The following is a 16,600-nucleotide window of genomic DNA, read 5'->3' as shown; positions in this document are numbered from 1 at the left end:
CTGGCACCGAGTAGGCAACACACCCTTCGGGATTCTCATTCTTGGCTGCAGAGGAGGTTATCTATCCCCCTAATTATAGAGTCCCCTATCACTACCGCATTTCTATTCTGCTCTTCTGAGCCACGGTGCCTTGGTCTGCATTGTGGCTGTCCTCCCCGCAGTCTTTCTCCTTGTCCTCACAGGTAGTGAGTACATCGTTCCTGTTGGACAGGATCAGTGTCTGCGGAACCTCTTTCTCAACCTTGCTACCAATTTTACTATCCACTGATTTTGATGGAGAATACAATCAGGCAGGGTGTAAAATGGACGCCAGGCGGGTTAGGTTAAAATGATCCCATCAGGGTAATTTTTCAAAATCAGTGGCCAATTTAAGCAGCAAATAGCACTTTTAGTGTAATAAAATAAGTTAATTTTTTTATATATATATATATATATCTATAGATAGAATTTTATTTTTACAAAATTAGACAAATTCTTTTAACATTAACAGAAAAGCATAAAATGCACAAACCTTCCAGAAATACTGTTTCAAATGCTGTCCAAGAGAATTACAAATACAATTCAGCATTTTACTTAGTAATACAAAAAGTATTAAGCAAAATTATTAATGTGAATACATTTTCATAGGGCGTTGTGAAAATCACGATGCTATTTGCATTCAGTCTTAGTGAAAACTAAGAGAACTATTTATTGATATATTAAAAATGCATATTCATTGATAAGGCATTCATAAATCTTCTCTTTCCTTTTTTGGTTTCCTTATTATTTGGCGCAATACAGGGTCATCCTCATTTGCCAACCAAGTGAGATAGACTTCAACTGGATCAATATTCCAGTGTTTATGGAATGAAATTGGAACCTGGTGTGCAAGATAGTCCTTTGGATAGTCCACTGGACGTGCCTAGAAAACAGATACAATAGAAAATGTTAGAGATTATATTTCTGCTCACATTTGCCAGATTGTTCAAATTCTCCAAGTCACCAGGATCTTATTAGATATCCCAACATGTAGCTTTTGAAAAATTCTATCATGGTTCAGATTTTTCAAGGAATACTATCCATAAAGGAGCATCCTATTATTGTTATATTATTTACTTCATTCCCATCACTGTTGTACACTAATTGGGCCAGAATTTGCTGAAATTTTTTTTAATAGCAATGTTGAAAAACCTTCCATTTCCTCAATCCCGTGTGCCTTTCAACTTATTAAATCAATATTTTGTTTCCTGTATTTAAAAAATCCATTAATTTGTAATGCTACTGTATATATAACAAAGCAAATGAGAAGAACAGAAGGGAACTGAAATTTGTTATAATGATTCATTATTATATTAATAAATATTTCAAAATGTTATATAGGTTCAGTATTCCAAGTGTGGAGTCAAAAACAATTACATAGTATAGACAGGCTCTCCTGGCCAACCTGCCACCTGCTGTAAACTTGAACTCATCCAGAATTCTGCTGCCCATATTCTAACTCGTACCAAGTCCCCTTCACCCGTCACTCCTGTGTTCGTTGACCTACATTGGCTACCGGTCCGGCAAAGCCTCGATTTTAAAATTCTCATCCTTCTTTTCAAATCCCTCCAGGGCCGATCTCTGTAACCTCCTCCAGCCTTAAAACCCTCAGAGATCTCTGCGCTCCTCCAATTCTGGCCTCTTGCACATCCCCTATTTTAATCACTCCACCACTGGCGGTGTTGCCTTCCATTGCTTAGGCCCTAAGCTCTGGAATTCCTTCCCTACACCTCTCTGCCTCTCTACCTCGCTCTCCTCCTTAAAACCTGCCTCTCACCTATCCTACAATCTCCTTATGTGGTTCGGTGTCAAATTTTGTTTGATAATGTACCTGTGAAGTGCAATGGGGCATTTTACTACATTAAAGGCACCACATAAATGCAAGTTGTTGTTGGAATACTTTTCACATTTTTGATAGCTATCAATTAGAGCGTTGCTAAATACTGTTTTCCCGCAATGTCAGTGATTAACGGCTGTACTCATGAAGTACAAGTCCAAGTGGCAGTAGTATTTAGCCATGCTCCTCAACATATATAGAGCTGCATTTAAATCTGCTGTGAGATCATGAATCACAACTCCTTTTATTCATATTCCTTAGCACAGCTAACAAAGTTGTACACATTTTTATAGGAATATGGGATCGGAAGGTTGAGGAGGCTTTAGTACTGATAGCAGTCAGGTTGTTTCTTATTTGGAACTTTGAGGTCAAGAAAAATAACCGCTAATTCACCTTTTTATTACCAGTTCTAGACCAATACCCTGCTTGCTTAAAATAAACATGTAACAATAAAGCCACTCTAATGCTTTGAAGTGTTGAAGCACTACTTGGAGTGCAGAAGCCTGCTCATGGAAACCTTGTGATTACTGGTGGTGTATTATACAAAACGATAAAAGAGAAAGAAATGTAAGCAAGTATCATTAGCCAGCTTCAATGGGTGGTGCTCCAAAAATGGGCCATGGGGAAAAAGAGGTAGGAACAATCGCTAGAGAAAGCAAACAGAGAGTATGTGGAAATAGCCACCTGGAATTTCCGTTGGTGTTCTCGCGATCTCCTGATGTAACTTAAGTAAAGATCTGCAGAAGCCCTGGGAAAATGGGGTATACAACTGTTTGTACTGTTTCTCCAGGGTTCCTGTCGAAGTTACTGCAAGAGATCAGGAGAACCCCATGGAAATTCTCTCCTAGCATCTTTAGCTTCTAAATAAAAGCAAAATGACCTCTTCCATCTCCTGTTCCATCCACTTTCTAGTGCAGTAGCCTAATATTTCCAGCATACAATGATTTGTGTTCCCTAAAAATATTTTGTTCTCACTTCTGCAGATGGAAGAATAGCGATTGGTGTTGGGAATGCATTTTTGGCAGGTGCTGTTGGCCTTATAGCAGGTTCAATGGCTGGGATTGTGAGAGGGTACATAGAGGAAAATCTGAGCTAATGGATCAGCTCAATTTGCCAATAGGACCAATGGATTGAGTGTTACTGGTGAAGACTGAAGTTAGCAAATGGGGAAGAAGCAAATAATTCAAAATTGAAAGCACCAATCAGGAGTATAATTTGGGAACCCTTGTTTACCTGTCAATTTCCATTATGCACAGAGGAGAGAGATCTCATTTTGGTGGATCAGAAGAGGAATAATTGGTTTTAAAGGTGACCATTATTGCCAGTGTGGTGACTCTTTCTTTTAATGAGAATATGCACTTTTGTGAACACCTCCAATATAGCCAGATTAATACTACAGGAAAAAAATAAATCTCCATATGGTAACTAACTTTTTTTAAAAATAATTGTCCTAACGTAAAGGTAGCATTTGGCACAAAATCTCTGTGTGGATTAAGAAGTAGAAAACGGAAAAAAGTTAGTGGTAGGAATATGTTACAGGCCATCGCAAGATAAAATGGAGGTGGGGGTACTGTGGTGGAAGGTCATTAAAAAGATGAGTTCCAAGATGCCACATGTAGGGAATTTAATCTTCCTGACATAGACTGGGACTTACAATAGAGATAAGCTGCATGTGCAAGGGAGTTTATTGAACTACTTCAAAAATCTTTTCTTAAACAGCAGGCATGCAAAACCACAAGGGGAAGCCAATGTTGGACTTGTGCCTAACTAATTGAAGTAAGGGGTCATTTGGGATCTAGAGGCCATGAAGTTGATTATTTTAAGGTGAAATGGGGACAGAACAGGAAATAAAAATTATTAAGAAATTAGTTTCAGCAATGCAGACTTTAAGGGAATGAAATGCTCTATGAAAGGAGAGCATGATAAGGGAAAATATGAAGCGATTAGGAAAGAAGTAAAAAAAACAATTAGTAAGGCAAAGAGGAACTATGAAATTAAATTATCAAGGAACATCAAACAAAATAGTAAAATATTTTACAGGCACATCAATAAAAAATAGGTCAGGATGAGAATAGCGCCACTAAGGGATGGGAAGGATAATATCACAGGCAGTGATAGAGAGATGGCAGAAATATTAAATAATTACTTTGCCTCAGTATTTACCAGATAGAACAGGTGGACATGACAGTTAAAATAAAAAGAGATATATTAAATAAAGTAATCAAACTCAAAGAATCTAGGGAAGAGATAGCAGAGGCATTACTATACATATTTAATAATTCATTAGAAAAAGGTGCAGTGCCAGAGGGCTGGCAGATAGCTAACATAATACCCATATTTAAGAAGGGAGATAGAACATGTCCAGGGAACTATAGACCAGTCAGCTTAACATCGGTGGTAGGAAAAATAATGGAATCCTTACTAAAGGAGAAAATAGAAGAACATCCAGAAGCCAAAAATATAATAATGAATAGTCACCATTGGATTTCAAAAGGGAACATCTTGCTTCACCAACCTAATTGAATTTTTTGAAGAGGTAACAGAGAGAGTAGACAAGGGTAATGTAGAAGATGTAATTTATCTAGGTTTTCAAAAGGCCTTCGATAAGGTACCACATAATAGACTAAATAATGTCTGGGAATGCGGAGTCAGGGGACATAATGGATAGCTAGTTGGTTCCAGGGCAGAAAGCAGAGAGTAGGGGTAAAGGGTAGCTATTCACAGTGGCAGAAGGTGGGTCGTGGTGTTCCACAAGGATCAGTGCTAGCACCACTGTTGTTCACAATTTATATTAACGATTTAGACTTTGGTATCAAAAACACAATTTCTAAATTTGCGGACGACACCAAATTGGGGGGATAGTTAATACTGAGGAGGACTGTAACAAATTACAGGAAGACATTAATAAACTTGCAGAATGGGCATATAATTGGCAAATGAAATTCAACACAGATAAATGTGTGGTATTACATTTTGGTAGGAAGATTAGGGAGGTCACTTATTACTTGGAGGGTGCGAGACTGGGTGGGGTAAAGGAGCAAAGGGATCTCGGAGCACAAATACACAAATCACTAAAAGTAGCGACACAGGTTAACAAGGCCATAAAAAAAGCAAACTGGGCACTAGGGTTTATTTCTAGAGGGATAGAATTGAAAAGTAGTGAAGTTATGTTAAACTTGTATCGAACCTTGGTTAGTTCACACTTGGAGTACTGCGTACAATTCTGGTTGCCATATTCTAAAAAGGATATATAGGCACTGGAGAGGGTGCAGAGAAGGTTTACAAAGATGATACCAGAAATGCGAGAGTATACCTATCAGGAAAGGATGAACAGGCTGGGTCTCTATTTGCTTGAAAAAAGGCGGAAGGGTAACCTAATTGAGGTCTTTAAAATTATGAAAGGCTTTGATAGAGTAGATACAGAGAGAATGTTTCCACTTGTGGGGAAGGGCATAACTAGAGGCCATCAATATAAGATGGTCACCAAGAAATCAAATAGGGAATTCAGAAGAAACTTCTTTACCCAGAGAGTGGTGAGAATATGGAACTCGCTACCACAGGGAGTAGTTGAGGCAAATAGTATAGATGCATTTAAGGGGAGGCTAGATAAGCATATGAGGGAGAAGGGAATAGAGGGTTATGATGACAGAGTTAGATGAGGAAAGATGGGAGGAGGCTCGAGTGGGGCATAAACGCTGGCATGGATTGTTTGGGCCGAATGGCCTGTTTCTGTGCCATATATCCTATGTAAAGGAATAATATGGGAAGGATTATTTAAAAGGAATGGTGTGGAGGGAAATGGGAGTGCTCTAAGGAGATATTTTTAACATTGCAGAAACAGTTTATTACAGAAACATGTTTGAGGGCCAAAAAAGAATAAAACTAACATGAAGGAAAAGTCATTAGGGAGAAATAAAAGATGCGGAAAATTCTGAAATGTACAGGGAAGGAATAAGATAGGGAGAATTACAAAATCAATTAGAGGGAGATTAAGAAACTGATGAGATGCAACAAGCAAACATGAGAGGAATATATAGAAAATATAACTGATAATAGCAAAGGATTCTTTAAGGATATCATGAGCTAGAGAAGGGTATAGAGGGATGTTGAACTGTTTATCAGTAGCAGCGGGGAGGGCAGAAATATGGTGGGATTTGATATCATTTATTTTGATTGCTTTTATTATTGAAAGGGAGGGCTGCCTGAGTTGAGGGAAGTATATATAGGTGAGACCATATTGGAAAGCATTGTAGTTGGAAGGTTTAAGAAGCTGAAGCTAAGCAAGGATCTGACAATTTCCATCCGAGGGTGCTACTGGAATTAGCTGAGGTGATTGCAGATCCCTTCATCGATATCTTTCGAAACTCATCGGAATTGAGTAACATCCTAATGGATTAGAAAGCAGCAAATGTGACCTCCATCTTTAGAAAAAAGGGAATGTATCCTTAAGCTTCATCTCAACTGTGGGAAAATGTTCGAGACTTTGATGATGGATAGCATAAGGAATTATCCAAAATAAGGACAAATCCAATCTGGCCAATTACTGCCCCATCAGTCTACTCTCAATCATCAGCAAAGTGATGGAAGGTGTCATCGACAGTGCTATCAAGCGGCACTTACTCACCAATAACCTGCTCACTGATGCCCAGTTTGGGTTCTGGCAAGACCAGTCGGCTCCAGACCTCATTACAGCCTTGGTTCAAACATGGACAAAGGAGCTGAATTCCAGAGGTGAGGTGAGAGTGACTGCCTTTGAAATCAAGGCAGCATTTGACTGAGTGTGGCATGAAGGAGCCCTAGTAAAACTGAAGTCAATGGGAATCAGGGGGAAAACTCTCCACTGGCTGGAGTCATACCTAGCACAAAGGAAGATGACTGTGGTGGTTGAAGGTCAATCATCACAGCCCCATGACATCGCTGCAGGAGTTCCTCAAGGCAGTGTCCTAGGCCTAACCATCTTCAGCTGCTTCATCAATGACCTTCCCTCCAACATAAGGTCAGAAATGGGGATGTTCGCTGATGACTGCACAGTGTTCAGTGCCATTCACAACTCCTCAGATAATGAAGCAGTCCATGCCCACATGCAACAAGACCTGGACAACGTTCAGGCTTGGGCTGATAAGTGGCAGGTAACATTCGCGCCACAGAAGTGCCAGGCAATGACCATCTCCAACAAGCGAGAGTCCAACCACCGCCCCTTGACAATCAACAGCATTACCATCGCCGAATCCCCCACCATCAACATCCTGGGGGGGTCACCATTGACCAGAAACTTAACTAGACCAGCCACATAAATACTGTGGCAACAAGAGCAGGCCAGAGGCTAGGTATTCTGCGGCAAGTGTCTCACCTCCTGACTCCCCAAAGCATTTCTACCATCTACAAGGCACAAGTAAGGAGTGTGATGGAATACTCTCCATTTGCCTGGATGAGTGCAGCTCCAACAACACTCAAGAAGCTCGACACCATCCAAGACAAAGCAGCCTGCTTGATTGGCACCCCATCTACCACCTTAAACATTCACTCCCTCCACCACCGGCATACCGTGGCTACAGTGTGTACCATCTACAAGATGCACTGCAGCAACTCGCCAAGGTTTCTTCGGCAGCACCTCCCAAACCCACCCCCTCTTCCACCTAGAAGGACAAGGGCAGCAGGCGCATGGGAACACCACCACCTCCAAGTTCCCATCCAAGTCACACACTGATGCGCCTCAATAACTTCAAGACTCAAAGTTAACTGAATAAAACAAGGCTTTTATTAGCAAAGAAAGATGCCTGTGTTTTCACCTAGCTTTCTGCTGTTCTGCTGCAAGACAAGCCTGGGCTTGTCTTAAGTGGGGCCAGGTATGGGCGGAGCCGACACATCCAATGGGGAGAAAGGGGGCGGTGCACTATATACAATACAAGGTAAAACACCGGAGCAGGCAATACAATATATGTAGTTAAGTACAGAGTCTGATGAATGACATATTTCATCACATTCACCCCTTCTACAGATTTAGTCTGTCCGGGGGTGTGATAGTCCTCTGTGACCGACGTAACGGTTGCGGTGCCGCGGGTGCCGGCTGGGTGTCCCGGGTGACCTCCTGGGTCTCTGCCGGGGACGCCACCAGGGTTGTTGAAGGAGTAGGTGGTGGGGGTACCGTTGGCTGGTGCTCTTCTGGGGGTGATGAAAGAATAGTGGGTGGAGTGGGTGGGTAATAGTTGCTGTGGCTGTTGTCGTTGTTGTCGTTGTCGCTGTTGTTACCAGCTGGGGCGAGGTCTTTTATGGACACAATGTCCTCCCGTCCGTCGGCGTGCCGGACATACGCATATTGTGGGTTGGCGTGGAGCAGGTGCACTGGCTCCACGAGAGGGTCCGTCTTGTGGCCCCTCACATGCTTCCGCAAAAGTACCGGACCTGGGGTGGAGAGCCATGACGGTATGGATATGCCTGAGGTGGATTTCCGGGGAAACACAAACATTAGCTCATGAGGCGTGGCATTAGTGGCGGTACACAATAGTGACCGTATTGAGTGGAGCACATCTGGGAGGACTTCCTGCCAGCGGGAGATAGGGAGGCCCTTGGTCCTTAGAGTTAGAGTGACTGCCCTCCATACTGTCCCGTTCTCTCGCTCCACCTGACCGTTACCCCGGGGGTTGTAGCTGGTGGTACGGCTCGTGGCAATCCCCTTGGACAGCATGTACTGGCGTAGCTCTTCACTCATGAAGGACGCCCCCCTATCCGTGTGGATATAGCTTGGCATACCGAACAGGCAGAACAGGCTGTTGAGGCATTTAATGACTGTGGCGCTGGTCATGTCTGGGCAGGGGAAGGCAAATGGGAAACGGGAGTATTCGTCCACAATGTTCAGGAAGTAAACATTGCGGTCGATGGAGGGAAGGGGGCCCTTGAAATCTAAGCTAAGCCGCTCAAAGGGCCATGTAGCTTTGATTAGGTGGGCTCTATCAGGCGGTAGAACCGAGGCTTGCACTCAGCGCAAGTGCGGCAGTTCCTGGTCAGGGACCGAACTTCCTCAATCGAGTAGGGTAAGTTGCGGGACTTTATGAAGTGAAACAGCCGTGTGACCCCTGGGTGGCAGAGGTCGTTGTGGAGGGTCTGTAGCCGATCCCCGGTGGCGTTGGCACACATCCCTCGTGAGAGGGCGTCGGGGGATTCGTTAAGGGCCCCCGGCCGGTATATGATGTCGTACTCGAAGGTGGAGAGCTCGATCCGCCACCTAAGAATCTTATCATTTTTAATTTTCCCCCTCTTTATTATTGAACATAAACGCTACCGACCGCTGGTCGGTAAGTAGGGTGAAGCGTTTGCCGGCTAGGTAGTGCCGCCAGTGGCGCACTGCCTCCACGATGGCTTGGGCCTCCTTTTCCACGGAGGAGTGTCTGATCTCGGGCCCCTGGAGGGTCCTCGAGAAGAAAGCTACGGGCCGCCCCGCCTGGTTGAGGGTGGCCGCCAAGGCAAAGTCAGACGCATCACTTTCCACTTGAAAGGGAGTGTTCTCGTCCACTGCCTGTAGCGTGGCCCGCTCAATATCCTGCTTAATGCTTTTGAAGGCAGCATGGGCCTCAGCAGAGAGCGGGAAAGAGGATGCTTTCAAGAGGGGGCGGGCTTTATCGGAGTAGTTGGGGACCCATTGGGCATAATACGAGAATAACCCCAGGCACCTTTTCAGGGCTTTGGGAGTGTTGGGCAGGGGCAGCTCCCGTAGGGGGCGCAATCGGTCGGGGTCTGGTCCGATTTCCCCATTCTCCACCACGCTGCCTAGTATGCAGAGGCGCGTGGTGTTGAAAACGCACTTGTCCTCGTTGTAGGTGAGGTTGAGTTTTTGTGCGGTTTTCAGAAACCTCGCGAGGTTTGAGTTGTGGTCCTGTTGGTTGTGGCCGCAGATGGTGACGTTGTCGAGATAGGGGAAGGTTGCCTGCAAGTGGTGGTCATCGACCATGCGGTCCATCTCCCTCTGAAAGACCGAGACCCCATTCGTCACCCCAAAGGGGACTCTGAGGAACTGGTAGAGGCGTCCGTTTGCCTCGAAGGCGGTGTACGAACAGTCCTCTGGTCTGATAGGGAGCTGGTGGTACGCTGACTTGAGGTCGATGGTGGAGAACACCCGGTATTGGGCGATTTGGTTCACCATCTCGGATATGCGGGGTAGCGGGTAGGCGTCTAGTTGGGTATAGATGTTGACTGTTTGACTATAGTCAATCACCATCCGCTTCTTCTCGCTACCCCTCACCACCACCACTTGGGCGCGCCACGGGCTGTTGCTGCGTTCAATAATGCGCTCCTTCAGGAGCCTGTCTACCTCGGTCGCAATAAACCGCCTGTCCTCCCAGCTGTACCTCCTGCTTTTGGTCGCTATTGGCCGGCAGTTAGGGGTAAGGCTCGCGAATAGCGAAGGCGGCTTTACCTTCAGGGTAGCCAGACCGCACACTGTGAGGGGCGGCTGGGTCCCACCGAAATTGAGCATGATGCTTTGGTGGTGGCACTGAAAATCCAGGCCCAAGATCACGCTCACACATAAATCCTTCATAATTAACAGTTTAAAATTATTATATACAGTACCTTTAACGGACAATCGTACCGCGCAGTAACCTGCAATAGTCGATATCTGGGTTTTGTCGGCCATAGAGATCGTGCCCTGAGTAGGGACTATAGTTAGAGAGAGTCGTTGTACCAGATCAGGGTGAATGAAGCTCTCCGTGCTCCCGCTGTCAATTAAACATTTAACCTTGCACCCGTTTACCTCGATGTCCACCATCGATTTGGATAGTGGGTGCGGTCTGGACTGGTCCACTGTGATCGACGCCACTGTAGGGCCCTGATCGGGACAAGATGGTGGGCCACACGGGGCCGGGTAAGATGGCGTCCACGATGTCTGCTCGCGAGATGGCGGACCCCACGAGGTCGGACAAGATGGCGTCCAAGATGGCCGCTCCCACGGCGTGCACGCGGCGGTTTTGCCTGCGGGGTTCCCTCTGCACACCTTCCCAAAGTGCCCCTTCTTACCGCACTTACAGCAGGTGGTGCCTTTCGCCGGGCACAGGTTCCTGGTGTGCTTCGGCTGCCCGCAGAAGTAGCATTTGGGGCCCCGATGCGTCGTGGTGGTCGTAGGGCTTCTGGGGGGAGAGCAGGGCCCCGACGGTGTTGGGCTACCGGGCGGGGAAGCAGAGGCGGCGTGGGCCGCGCGGCCTGACGAGTAGGAGTCAGAGTTCTTCTGAGCCACATCCAGCAATCGCGCTGTGTCCACAGCCTGTGTCAGATCTAGGCCCGTTTTCTCTAGCAGTCTCTGCCGGATGTACTTAGAGCTAAGGCCTGCGATAAAGGCATCCCGAATAAGCTCGTCTGTGTATACCGTGGCTTTCACGTCTTTGCATTTGCAGTCTTTGCCAAGCACTTTTAGGGTGACTAGAAAGTCCTCTAGCGACTCTCCGGGTCGCTGTGTGCAGGTAGCAAGCAGGTGCCTGGCGTACACCTCGTTGGTAGGCTGCTGATAGTGGGCCTTTAGAATGTTGCAGGCATCCAGGTAGGTGGCGGCGTCTTGGATGAGTGGAAAAACCCGGTGGCTTACCCGATTCTGCAGGATCCCGAGTTTCACATCTCCGGTGGCTTTAGAGGCTGTGACGGCTTCGGAGTTGGCCATAAAAAATTTCAAGCACTGGAACCAGTGTCCAAACCGTGCCGATGCATCCGAAGCATGCGGGTCCAAATCCAAGCGTTCCGGTTTCAAAAGTTGATCCATCGTTAAAAGTTTGCTAATAAAATTGATGCGCCTCAATAACTTCAAGACTCAAAGTTAACTGAATAAAACAAGGCTTTTATTAGCAAAGAAAGATGCCTGTGTCTGCACCTAGCTTCACCTAGCATTCTGCTGTTCTGCTGCAAGACAAGCCTGGGCTTGTCTTAAGTAGGGCCAGGTATGGGCGGAGCCGACACATCCAATGGGGAGAAAGGGGGCGGTGTACTATATACAATACAAGGTAAAACACCGGAGCAGGCAATACAATATATGTAGTTAAGTACAGAGTCTGATAAATGACATATTTCATCACACACACCATCCTGATTTAGAAGTATATCGCTGACCCTTCATCGTCGCTGGGTCAAATATACCAGTGGGTGCTGGAACTGAAAGCCATGGCAGATTTTTTTTTTAAAGAACTGGCTGAATTCCTATTAGGAAAGGGGGTCACAGTGCTATTAGTTTCAAAATCATGGTAAGGAAACTGATGGGTGGTTTAAAAGGGTTGGCCAGATAAAACATTACTATCTTACGATACTTAAGGGTCCACTGTATTAATTCATTTGCAAAACAGCAATTAATTAATTTGCAAAACAATGCGTGCAGTACAGTAATATAATTTTCAATTTCCAGAACCTAATTAAAAGCACTGAACATACACAAAAAAGTGAAATAAAAGCAAATTGCTGGAAATACACAAGGTCTGTCAGCATCTGAAACTCAGGGGTTAACATTTCAAACAGAGATCATTTGTCACCTGAAACGTTAACCTAACTTTTCTCTTTTCAGATGCGGACAGGCCTCCAGCATTTGCAGTAGTTTTTTTCCCTTTTTTATATACATGTAAAGAACCTCCATCTTATTTGCAAGTAATTAAGTAGTGAGCTTGTTACTTCCAGTTTGCAATAGATGGTTTTTGTACTGACGAGAGACCATTCCAAAGGAAGGATTACCTGGTGGAAAAGAGGACTGTGTGTTACTGGGATACCAAGACTGTTGAAGCACATTCCCAGAACCATATCGTCAGGTGCATCATTACTGTAACAACTGCATCCACTTACAAGTAATTGCTTTACTGCTTCTCTGCTAAAGACAATTCTAGACAAAAAAAACAAGAGAATTGAGCTATAATTGGGAACAGCAAAATGATACATTAGATTAATTTAAGCATCATTAAAGTTTTAACTTATTGGTATCATTTAACATAGCCTTGATGTTTCACATTTGAAGTCTGTTCGTAAATTCAGATGTTTCTGGATGCCACTGATCTAAAATCGATGCTAGTAAAAGTGAATCTGTCGGCTTGTTGTAAAAACACAACTGGTTCACTAATGATCTTTAGGAAAGGAAAGCTGCTGTCCTTCCCTGGTTGGCCTATATGTGACTCCAGTTCCACACTTGACTCTTAACTGCCCATTGTTCCCATTATAAATTTCTATTTTTTACATTTTGTAACCTCTTAATGTACCATATAGTTAAGTGTTAAAGGAAGAGTAAATAATTGAACACTTAGGGCTGGATTTTGTCAATGGAGGAGACTTGGAGGCGAGACTGCTGCTTGTTGTGTAAATGTCCCGCCTCCATCCTCGCCTGACCAGAGGGATTTTCCCCTGATTGAGCATGTTAAGCCCGCCCTGCGGGCTCAGCAAGCCAATTAGGGAAGAAGTCACTGCCAGATCACTTCAACATCAGACGTGCTGTCAAGACTTCTTGAAAGAAGAAATGACAGCGTTTGACAGCTCTGTGAAGCTGTCAAACACTGACATTCTCTTCAGTTTGATTCGTTTTTGTGGTGAGGACTGAAAAAACATTGTAAAAAAGTAAATTTCAGATGTCTGATGGATCGGAGGGTCCATCAGCCATTACCTGAAATTGACAAGGTGGATGTCTGCTCTCCTGATCCAGCACGGCTAAAGACTATAGAAGTAAAAAAAGGTAAGTGAACACTTTTTTAAACTTATCACTCACCTTGCATACTTACCACTCCACACTTGCACCCATCACTCACCTCTACACCTTACTTCCAGGTGCCTCCGACCGCCGTAAACCTCCTCCACGTCTCCTCCAACCCGGCGGGGTCCTCCGAGGTCGGGAAGCCTTCAGCTGTGAAGGTAAAATGGCAATCCCTTTTTTTGCCTGTTAACTACCTGTTAACAGGCAGTTAAAAGGATTAAAAGCCTTTCCCGCCTCCAGGAGACAGGACCCGAAGCTGCACATCCTCCCGCCTCCTGGCAAAAGGGCACGGAGGCGGGTTTGCCATCCGCCCCCACTTTCTCCAATTTTACGCGCTGTTCCGCCTCCATGCCCGCCTCCTCGGGGCTTGGAAAATCGAGCCCTTAGCTTTTGACCTTCAGTTAATTTATTTAGCATCTTCTTCCACCTCTGCACCTAATTTCTACTCTCAGCAAATTCCTGTTTTAAAAGTCCTCACTCCGTTTTCAGCTCACTCTGCTTTAAATAAGATGATTGTGTACGTGTTCTTAGTGGTTAGATTGCAAATATGTCTGCAGTGGCTGTGCATGTGGCATTATTTGAAGCAGCAATGTGTTTATATTAGTGCTCTTGCAACATTAAGCTGCCAGATCTTTGATTATGAATTACACTAAAGGAAACTGCTCTGGGCCTCTTCCTTGAATTGGAGTGCTTTTTGCAGTCTTCCATTGTTATCATTGACTATCTCGTCTTCTCTTATTAATCTTTAATTAGCAGAGGCAGAACAATCATTGAAATTCTACTGTATTGCTTTCTATTCATTACGTTTTTGTTTGGAAATATGATTTCTGTTGTTTTTGGTTTGTATTTGCCGTCTGCCAGTTTTTCTTTCCTTACTCTGGCCAAGTTAGATTCGTTTCTTTCTCTTTAGTGTTGTGATTTTTATTAAATCCCCCTTGTTTCTTTCAATCTGGAATTTTTCAGGTTTAGTTTTGAAAGTTAAATATTTCACAATATTGACCATCAACATGCAGATGCAAAAATAAAATATTGAGCAGTACAAAGCTAGAACTTGAGGTCATCCAAAACTTGGCTGCCCGTGTCCTAACTCGCACCAAGTCACGTTCACCCATCATCCCTGTGCTCGCTGACCTACACTGGCTCCTGGTTAAGCAATGCCTTGATTTCAAAATTCTCATCCTTGTTTTCAAATTGCTCCATGGCCTCGCCTCTCCCTATCTTTGTAAACTCCTTCATCCCCACAACCGCACCCCCCAACCCCGAGATATCTGCGCTCCTCAAATTCTGCCCTCTTGAGCATCCCTGATTATAATCGCTCAACCATTGGTGGTCGTGCCTTCAACTGCCTTGGCCCTAAGCTCTGGAACTCCTTCCCTAAACTTCACTGCCTCTCAACCTCTCTTTCCTCCTTTAAGACGCTCCTTAAAACCTACCTCTTTGACCAAGCTTTTGGTCACCTGCCCTAATTTATTCTTATGTGGATCGGTGTAAATTTGTTGTCTTAAAATACTTCTGTGCAGCGCCTTGGGACGTTTTACTATGTTAAAGGCGCTATATAAATACAAGTTGTTGTTGTTGTAGAACATATTATGTGAGAAGAATACTAACAGCTTTGCTAGAATTCAGTATGAAGGATTTTCTTGAATAACCTTTGAAGCTCTCCAATCCTATATTTGCAAATTGTTATTTTTGGTTTCCAGGATTTGGAATTTTGTAAATGCCAGGCATCTACATAAATTTCTTCATACAATGGGATCAAATATTAACAAACCACAGTAACACATTGTGCACAGAGTGTCAAGTCAAATTAAAATTGTCATAGTATCCTTCAGCTTAGATGCCTCAACACAGGATTTTTGAGGTTTGCAAACAGCTGGTCAACATTTAAAGATACAAGGCACAATGTTACATCTATAGTATACACATCGCAAACAAACAAGTGCATCGTATGAAACGTTTGTGTGGCTTAACATCACAGTGACATGATGGCCCGGATTTTGTGGCGGAGAATGATGATAAGCTGTCAGCGTTCGCCATCACTACCCCTCTAAAACGGACCGTAGCTTCAGGATTTGGCGCACGCGCATCTAAACGCAGAAATTCTGAAGTTGCGGTCAGTCATTCACTGTTCCGACACAGGCTGCGCTGTGGGGCCCTCGCCCCCCCCCAGCCGGCAATCGGTGAAATCAGTGGAACTGACGAAAACATGAGCTTTTCCGCGCTAATATCGCTGTTAAACATACCATTAAATGTTGGAATAGGTGTGACTGGGAATTTAACAGTGTATTGACTGCTAAACAACCGTTCTGGCCCTGAAAAACTAATTTTATATTTGTGGAATGTCAAATTTCTCCATTATGATAAAAGTTACTAGATTAAAAAAAAACATTTTTTTAAAAAGTTTGTTCATGATATTTCAGCTTCTACCATAACCCCATGTGTATGTCCCAATCTTTATTTTGTTCTCGGTAACATTTTTAGAAAGTGCAGATAATCAGTGCTTTTCATTTCCTGGTTTGCTGTCATAGAATCATAGAATGATTACAGCACAGGAGGCCATTCGGCCCGTCGAGCCTGTCCCGGCTCTCTGCAAGAGCACGTCAGCTAGTCCCACTCCCCCGCCCTTTCCCCCATAGTCCTGCAAAAATTTTTCCTTCAGGTACTTATCCAATTCCCTTTTGAAAGCCACAATTAAGTCTGCCTCCACCACCCTTTCAGGCAGTGTATTCCAGATCCTAACCACTCACTGCGTAAAAACAGATTTTCCTCATGTTGCCTTTGGTTCTTTTGCCAATCACCTTAGATCTGTGTCCTCTGGTTCTCGACCCTTCTGCCAATGGGAACAATTTCTATCTATCTACTCTGTCTAGATCCCTCATGATTTTGAACACCTCTATCAAATCTCCTCTCAACTTTCTCTGCTCTAAGGAGAACAACCCCAGCTTCTCCAGTCTATCCAAGTAACTGAAGTCCCTCATCCCTGAAATCATTCTCGTAAATCTTTTCTGCACCCTCTCTAAGGCCTTCACATCCTTCCTACAATCAATTAC

General features: G+C 44.3%; 1 long non-coding RNA gene across 1 annotated transcript in view; it reads right to left on the bottom strand.

Moving 5' to 3' along the window:
- Positions 1 to 464: 464 nt before the first annotated feature.
- The window catches only part of LOC147081738 (uncharacterized), a 32,569-nt gene continuing 16,433 nt past the window's right edge, over positions 465 to 16,600 (bottom strand). The window contains exons 2-3 of the long non-coding RNA XR_015076460.1: positions 12,551 to 12,695; positions 465 to 901 (exon numbers count right to left, since the gene is read on the bottom strand). This is a non-coding gene — a long non-coding RNA (uncharacterized LOC147081738). The remainder of the gene's footprint in view (positions 902 to 12,550; positions 12,696 to 16,600) is intronic.

Source organism: Somniosus microcephalus, unplaced genomic scaffold (genome assembly GCF_052327205.1).
Source record: "Somniosus microcephalus isolate GS21.2 unplaced genomic scaffold, FLI_Smic_1.0 scaffold479, whole genome shotgun sequence".
In the NCBI taxonomy this organism is placed as follows: Eukaryota; Metazoa; Chordata; class Chondrichthyes; order Squaliformes; family Somniosidae; genus Somniosus; species Somniosus microcephalus.
The sequence above is the reverse complement of the archived record's forward strand: the minus strand, read 5'-3'. Positions and strand labels throughout refer to the sequence as shown.